This window comes from Triturus cristatus, chromosome 3_2 (genome assembly GCF_964204655.1).
Source record: "Triturus cristatus chromosome 3_2, aTriCri1.1, whole genome shotgun sequence".
Lineage (NCBI taxonomy): Eukaryota > Metazoa > Chordata > Amphibia > Caudata > Salamandridae > Triturus > Triturus cristatus.
In genome coordinates, this window is record NC_140584.1 from 761563482 (window position 1) to 761573223 (window position 9742).

Here is a 9742-nt window from a genome sequence, read left to right on the forward strand (position 1 = left end):
CTCTCACCTACCTTTGCCTCTGTCACCTACCCAGTGGATCACCACAGTGTTAGTCGTGTTGATGACCATTCTTATCAACCCAGTGATTGCACTTCTACTGTGGTGAATGAGAACATTGTGAACAAGGACGATAGACCAAGTGGTGACAGAGCCCTTACAAATGGTACACCGAATATATCCTCTGATTCTGGTCCTGTGGCTTAGCATAGAATGGGGCTCTAAAATTATCAAGGAAATCCTGTATCACAAGCATTAAGCAAAAGACCTGAATAGCTAACTCCTTGAACACTCTGGCTACCGGCAGGCGGAGCTCACAGAAGTGCACGGTGCGGAATTCCACAGAGTTGCATATAAACTTCCTGAAATTCCACAAAGTTCTGAAAGAAGGTGCAGTTCATCTACTCGCCCCTCGCCCACGCCTAGAATATGCTGAATATACATTGGCAAGAACTGGTGCAGTTGGTAATGAGTTTCGAAGCAGGCACTGTAGGAACAAGGTTTCTCCCCTCAAAGAAAATGTGCACCACTCTTGCCTCTTTCTGTTCCTCTGTTCCTTCTTTCTTTACCTGTCTTGTCTCTTTCTGCACCCTTCGTGCATCTTTCAGCACCTCTGTTGCTTCTTTCTGTAGTTCTCTTTCTCTTTCTGCACTCCTCCTGCCTCTTTCTGTACCCTTCTTGCCTCTTTGTGCACCTCTCCTACCCCTTTCTGGACCCCTCTTACCTCTTTTTCAACCTCTGTTGGTTCTTCCTGCACCTCTTTTGCTTCGATCTGCACTTCACTTGCCTCTTTCTGTACCCCCCTTGCCTCTTTCTGCACCTCTGTTGGTTCTTTCTGCACTGCTCTGGCTTTTTCCTGCACATCTGTTCCAAATTTCTGCATCCCTCTTGCCTTTTTCTGTATCCCTCTTCACTCTTTCTGTACCTCTCTTGCCTCAGCCTGCCCACCTGTTCCCTCTTTTTACACCCCTTTTGCCTGTTTCTGCAATTCTCTTGCCTACTTCTGCAGTTCTCTTGCCTTCTTCTGCACCTCACTTGCCTCTTTTTGCACTTCTGTTGGTTCTTTTGCACTGCTCTTGCTTCTTTCTGCACCTCTCTTGCAAATTTATGCACCCCTTGTCTCTTTCTGCACCCCTTTTACCTGTTTCTGCACCTCTCTTGCCTCTGTCTGCACCTCTGTTCCCTCTTTCTGTACCTCGTTTGCCTGTTTCTGCAACTCTCTTGCCACTTTCTGCAGTTCTCTTGCCTCCTTATGCACTTCTCTTGCCTGTTTCTGCACACCTCTTGCCTCTTTCTGCACCCGTCTTCCCTCTTTGTTCAACTCTCTTGCTTCTTTCTATACCACTCTTCCCCTTTTCTGCATCACTCTTGCCTCTTTCTGTAGCTCTTTTGCTTCTTTCTGCACTTCTCTTGCCTCTTTCTACACCCTTCGTGCCTCTTTCAGCACCTTTGTTGCTTCTTTCTGCACTTCTCTTGGTTCTTTCTGCACTGCTCTTGCCTCTTTTGCTTCTTCTGCACTTCTCTCTATTCTTTCTGTACCCCTCTTGCCTCTTTCTCCACCTCTGATGCTTCTTTCTGCCCCTCTCTTGTGGCTCTTTCTGCAGCTGACCAGCCTCTTTCAGCACCTCTGTTGCTTTTTTCTGCCAATCTCCTTCCTCTTTCTGCACCTCATTTGCCTGTTTCAGCACCTCTGTTATTTTTTGTGCAGATCTCTTGCATCTTTCTGCACCCCTCTCTTCTCTTTCTGCACCCCTCTTGCCTCTTTCTGCACCCGTCTTCACTCTTTGTGCAACTCTCTTGCTTCTTTCTACACATCTCTTCCCTCTTTCTGCATCACTCTTGCCTCTTTTTGTACCTCTGTTGCTTCTTTCTGTACTTCACTTGCCTCTTTCTACACCCTTCGTGCCTCTTTCAGCACCTTTGTTGCTTCTTTCTGCACTTCTCTTAGTTCTTTCTGCACTGCTCTTGCCCCTTTTGCTTCTTCTGCATTTCTCTCTCTTTTTTCTGTACCCCTCCTGCCTCTTTCTGCACCTCTGATGCTTCTTTCTGCCCCTCTCTTGGCTCTTTCTGCAGCTGACTTGCCTCTTTTTGCATCTCTGTTGCTTTTTTCTGCCGATCTCTTGCCTCTTTCTGCACCTCACTTGCCTGTTTCAGCACCTCTGTTGCCTCTTTCTGCACCTCGCTTGCCCCTTTCTGTTCCTCTGTTGCCTCTTTCTGCACTTCTCTTGGTCTATCTGCACCCATCACACCTCTTTCAACACCTCTGTTCCTTCTTCCTGCACTTCTCTTCCTTATTTCTGTACCCCTCCTGCCTCTTTCTGCACCTCTCTTACCTCTTTATCCACCTCTGTTGGTTCTTTCTGCGCTGCTCTAGCTTTTTTGTGCTCTGTTGCTTCTTTCAGCAATTAACCTCTTTCTGCCTCTTTCTGCACTTCTTTTTCTTCTTTCTGCACCCCCTGCCTCTTTCTGTACCTCTCTTGCCTCTTTGTGCACCTCTCCTACCTTTTTCTGTACCGCTCTTGCTACTTTTTGCACCTCTGTTGGTTTGTTCTACACTTCTCTTGCTTCTTTCTGCACCTCACTTGCGTCTTTCTGCACCTCTGAGTTGGAGGTAGTTTTAATCCCCCTGCCCTATTATGTACTAGGGCCTTACAGGGGAGGTCATGTCAATCACAGGGGTACCCCAACCCAAAGTGTACCCCAGTGTATGTAGGTGTTTTCACTGTATTCTAAGTGTCCTTCAGCATAGCACTGGCTCTGGGTCTGGTTAGTCAGAGTCAGTTACGACCAGTACCAGTCATCAAAAAGTTAGGGGCACAGGATGACTTTGCAACAAGGCCTCTTTCTGAACCTTTGTTTGTTCTTTCAGCATATCTCTTCCTTCTTTCTGCACTTTTCTTCGTCTTTCTGGACTTCTGTTGACTTTTTCTGCATTTCCCTTGCTTTTTTCTGAGCCTTTCGTCCTCCTTCTGCACATGTCCTACCTCTGTAGGCATAGTTAAAAATCAGCATTTTAAAAACCTTTGAAATTCACTGAAAAAAACATAGGTTTCAGGGACATTATAGTTAGAAATTAGCATTTAAATAACCTTAGAAATTCACAGAAAAAACACAGGTTTTAGGGACGTTATAGTTAGAAATTAGCATTTAAAAGACCTTAGAAATTCACTTAAAAAACACAGGTTTCAGGGACGTTATAGTTAGAAATTATCGTTTAAAAAACATCAAAAATTCACTGAAAAAACAACAGGTTTCAGGACGTTATAGTTAGAAATTATCATTTAAAAAGCTTTGAAATTTACTGAAAAAACCATAGGTTTTAGGGAAAGTTATAGTTAGCTGGACATTTCACTCGTACAAAACCATAGAAATTGCTCCGTTATAGTTAGTTCTGCTAACTATAACTCGCGTGCCCGCAATGCACTGCTGATGATGTCACATATTACATCATTCATGACATGGTCAGTGACATCACTGATGACATCCTAAATTACATCACTGATGACACCACTGATGACATCATCCATGTGACAATCTGATACACCTCATCACAAACTACTATAATCTTTTATCACTCACTGTAAAATATAGAGTACCGTATTTGAAACCATTGACACACCAATACCACTTACTACATACCCACTCAATGATTCCTAAGTCTACACACACAACTACCGATTCAACCACAAAATCACTTCTATATGAAGTCACTGATGAATAGAACACTGTCAAATGCACTTGCACACCTATATAGACACTGACACATCAGCAGTCATCCTAGTCAGTTATGCAGTCATCCTACTCACTCATAAAAAAATCAATCACACTTACATTTACTCACCTACACAGTTATACACACACCACCTCATTTATTCATACACACAGTAACTCCCAGTTACTATGTTAAAAAATCACTATTACAATTATACACTCATCCATACAGTTACTCTCACAATCACTAACTCTTACGTTTATTTATTTATATACACCAATTCTGACATAGAATGCCTTTATTTTTGTACTTTGTTGTAGAGGTACCACTGAGACATATATTCAGTCACCAACACAAAAAAACACACTCAGTCACCCAAACAACTGTTTCCACATGCACTGTTAAACCCATACACCTAGTTAATCCACCACTCACACATCTCACATCACACATAGTTACACACCACCCCCCAATCACATACACACTCAGTCTCCCATACAAATACTCAGCCAACTAATCAATAACTAATATGGACACTCATGTTGTTATTGACCAACTGATAAAGCAGGTTATACAACAACAGAGACAGTGATGCGCACATTCAAATACTTTAGTTACTAACCCATGTATTTAGTGAGACACTTTTAACTACTCACTTAAACAGACAGTCAGAGAGCTATTAAATCCTCCATCCAGACAGTTATATATCCACTCAATTTTCAATACAGATTGGTATATATATATAATACATATTTAAATTACAAACAAAACCACATTCACTGGATGATGTCCTCAGTGATGTCATCAGTGATGTCATTTGAGATGTAATCAGTGAGGTCATCAGTGATGTCACTGACCATGTCATGAATGATGTAATATGTGACATCATCAGCAGTGCATTGCGGACGCACAAATTATAGTTAGCAGAACTAACTATAGCAGAGGAATTTCTATGGTTTTGTACGAGTGAAATGTCCAGCTAACTATAACTTTCCCTAAAACCTATGGTTTTTTCAGTGAATATATATATATATATATATATATATATAGAGAGAGAGATAGATAGATAGATAGATAGATAGATAGATAGATAGATAGATAGATAGATAGATAGATAGATAGATAGATAGATAGATAGATAGATAGATAGATAGATAGATAGATAGGTAGGTAGGTAGATAGATAGATAGATAGATAGATAGATAGATAGATAGATAGATAGATAGATAGATAGATAGATAGATAGATAGATAGATAGATAGATAGATAGATAGATAGATAGATAGATAGATAGATAGATAGATAGATAGATAGATAGATAGATAGATATATTCACTGAAAAAACCATAGGTTTAAGGCACGTTATAGTTAGAAATTAGCATTTGAAAAACCTTAGAAATTCACTGAAAAAAACAGGTTTTAGGAACGTTATAGTTAGAAATTAGCATTTAATAGACCTTAGAAATTCACTTAAAATACACAGGTTTCAGGGACGTTATAGTTAGAAATTATCATTTAAAAAACCTTAGAAATTCACTGAAAAAACAACAGGTTTCAGGACGTTATAGTTAGAAATTAGCATTTAAAAAACCGTTGAAATTCACTGAAAAAAAACATAGGTTTTAGGGAAAGTTATAGTTAGCTTGACATTTCACTTGTACAAAACCATAGAAATTTCTCCGTTATAGTTAGTTCTGCTAACTATAACTCGCGCGCCCGCAATGCACTGCTGATGATGTCACATATTACATCATTCATGACATGGTCAGTGACATCACTGATGACATCCTAAATTACATCACTGATGACACCACTGATGACATCATCCATGTGACAATCTGATACACCTCATCACACACTACTATAATCTTTTATCACTCACTGTAAAATATAGAGTACCGTATTTGAAACCATTGACACACCAATACCGCTTACTACATACCCACTCAATGATTCCTAAGTATACACACACAACTACCCATTCACCCACAAAATCACTTCTATATGAAGTCACTGATAAATAGAACACTGTCAAATGCACTTGCACACCTATATAGACATTGACACATCAGCAGTCATCCTAGTCAGTTTTGCAGTCATCCTACTCACTCATAAAAAAATCAATCACACTTACATTTACTCACCTACACAGTTATACACACACCATCTCATTTATTCATACACATAGTAACTCCCAGTTACTATGTGAAAAAATCACTATTACAATTATACACTCATCCATACAGTTACTCTCACAATCACTAACTCTTACGTTTATTAATTTATATACACCAATTCTGACATAGAATGCATTTATTTTTGTACTTTGTTGTAGAGGTACCACTGAGACATATATTCAGTCACCAACACACAAATAAACACACTCAGTCACCCAAACAACTGTTTCCACATGCACTGTTAAACCAATACACCTAGTTAATCCACCACTCACACATCTCACATCACACATACAGTTACACACCACCCCCCAATCACATACACACTCAGTCTCCCATACAAATACTCAGCCAACTAATCAATAACTAATATGGACACTCATGTAGTTATTGTCCAACTGATAACGCAGGTTATACAACTAACCCATGTATTTAGTGAGACACTTTTAACTACTCACTTAAACAGACAGTCAGAGAGCTATTAAATCCTCCATCCAGACAGTTATATATCCACTCAATCTTCAATACAGATTGGTATATATATAATACATATTTAAATTACAAACAAAACCACAATCACTGGATGATGTCATCAGTGATGTCATCAGTGATGTCATTTGAGATGTAATCAGTGATGTCATCAGTGATGTCACTGACCATGTCATGAATGATGTAATATGTGACATCATCAACAGTGCATTGCGGACGCACGAGTTATAGTTAGCAGAACTAACTATAGCGGAGGAATTTGTATGGTTTTGTACGAGTGAAATGTCCAGCTAACTATAACTTTCCCTAAAACCTATGGGTTTTTCAGTGAATATAAATATATATATAGAGAGATAGATAGATAGATAGATAGATAGATAGATAGATAGATAGATAGATAGATAGATAGATAGATAGATAGATAGATAGATAGATAGATAGATAGATAGATAGATAGATAGATAGATAGATAGATAGATAGATAGACAGACAGACAGACAGACAGACAGACAGACAGACAGACAGACAGACAGACAGACAGACAGAAAGACTGACAGATAGACTGACAGATAGACTGACAGATAGATAGATAGATAGATAGATAGATAGATAGATAGATAGATAGATAGATAGATAGATAGATAGATAGATAGATAGATAGATAGATAGATAGATAGATAGATAGATAGATAGATAGATAGATAGATAGATAGATAGATAGATAGATAGATAGATAGATAGATAGATAGATAGATAGATAGATAGATAGATAGATAGATAGATACATTCACTGAAAAAACCATAAGTTTCAGGCACGTTATAGTTAGAAATTAGCATTTGAAAAACCTTAGAAATTCACTGAAAAAAACAGGTTTTAGGGACGTTATAGGTAAATAGACATAATATCGAAAAAATAATATCGAACAACAAGAATATCGAAGTTAAAATATCGAGATAACATTAATATCGAAGTGTAGAATATCGAGGTAAGTAATATCGTTTTTTTTGTGTTTAGTAAAATATCGAAGTATGAAATATCGATGTAGTAATATCGTTTGAAGATAATATCGATTGAATAGTTTTGTTAGAAATATCGAAATATAATATATATATTGTTTAAAATGTGTATTTAGTGTATATTGAATAAGTAAATTGTTTAATTATATGTATAAATACTTTATTAATGTTTAAAATATAATTAATAGTGTTAAGTAATTTATTGTATGATATGTTTTAGGAGCGGGATGTTGGGTTATTAGGGGATAAGGGTGGGGAGTGTTTTAAAAACTATTAGTGTAAAATCAGATAATAATTTAAAAATATTAAATAATAAATAATTATGAATATTAAATTGTAATGAAATTTCTAAATTAAATATTTATAATTTTGAAAATAATAAAGAAATTATATATATTTTTTAGGAGCGGGATGTTGGGTTATTAGGGGATAAGGGTGGGGAGTGTTTTAAAAATATTAGTGTAAAATCAGATAATAATTTTAAAATATTAAATAATAAATAATTATGAATAGTAAATTGTAATGAAATTTCTAAATTAAATATTTATAATTTAGAAAATAAAAAAGAAATTATATATATTTTTTAGGAGCGGGATGTTGGGTTATTAGGGGAGAAGGGTGGGGAGTGTTTTAAAAATGTTATTGTAAAATCAGATAATAATGTAAAAATATTTAATATTCAAGATTTCGAAATTTCAAAATTTCAATAAAAATTCGAAATTATATAATTTGAAATTTTATGAGTGGGATGTAGGGTTATTAGTGTATAAGGGTGGGGAGTGTATTAAAAAGATTACTGTAAAATTGGATAATAAGTTATAAATATTAATACTAAAGAATTAGAAATGTTAAAATTTTAATGTAATTTTGACAATGTTTTAAAAAAAAATTCCAATTAATTTCGAAATTATTTTTTTGTTTCATGGTTGGGAATTTGGGTTATTAGGGTGTAAGGGTGTGGATTGCATTTTAATAATTATTACAAAATTATAGATTAATAAATAAATATTTAATTGGGAATAATTCAAATTTGTGAACATTTTATGTCAAAATCTAATTATATAATTTAAATTGGAAATTATAATTTCAATATTTATGTTATATTTATGGGTGGGATGTGGGTATATTAGGGGAGAAGGGTGGGGAGTCATTTTTTAAAAAAAATAGTGTAAACATAGATCATAAAACAATTCAATTTATTAGTAAATATTGTGAAATCTAAAATTTTAAATAAAAATTATAATTAAATAATTGTATATTTGCAATTTATATGGAAAACATATTGTACATATTTATTTTGGAATTAGGGTTAATATGGGATAGGGGTGGGTTTTGTAACTATAGTATTGTTAAAATTAATAGTTTTTAAATGATATCTCATAGTTAATAAATGTAGATTGTTAATATTTTAAGTGATGTTATAACCAGCACCTTGTCTCAGTTTGATCTTTCTGGAGCGGGAATATTAAATTTAATTGGGTTAGTGTCCAGCACCTTCCCTGAGTTTATGTTAACTGGAGTGGGAATAGTAAATTATATAGGGTTACTGTCCAGCACCTTCTCTGAATTTATGTTAACTGGAGTGGGAATAGTAAATTATATAGGGTTACTGTCCACCACCTTCCATGACTTTATCTTAACTGGAGTGGGAATAGTAAATTATATACAGTTAGTGTCCAGCATCTTCCCTGAGTTTATGATAACTGGAGTGGGAATAGTAAATTATTTAGGGTTAGTGTCCAGCACCTTTTCTGACTTTATGTTAACTGGAGTGGGAATAGTAAATTATATAGGGTTACTGTCCAGCACCTTTCTTGAGTTTATGTTAACTGGAGTGGGAATAGTAAATTATATAGGGTTACTGTCCAGCACCTTCTCTGAATTTATGTTAACTGGAGTGGGAATAGTAAATTATATAGGGTTACTGTCCACCACCTTCCATGACTTTATCTTAACTGGAGTGGGAATAGTAAATTATATAGGTTTACTGTCCAGCACCTTCCTTGACTTTATGTTAACTGGAGTGGGAATAGTAAATTATATAGGGTTACTGGCCAGCACCTTTCCTGAGTTTATGTTAACTGGAGTGGGAATAGTAAATTATATAGGTTTACTGTCCAGCACCTTCCTTGACTTTATGTTAACTGGAGTGGGAATAGTAAATTATATAGGGTTACTGGCCAGCACCTTTCCTGAGTTTATGTTAACTGGAGTGGGAATAGTAAATTATATAGGGTTAGTGTCCAGCATCTTCTCTGACTTTATGTTAACTGGAGTGGGAATAGTAAATTATATAGGGTTACTGTCCAGCACCTTCTCAGAATTTATGTTAACTGGAGTGGGAATAGTA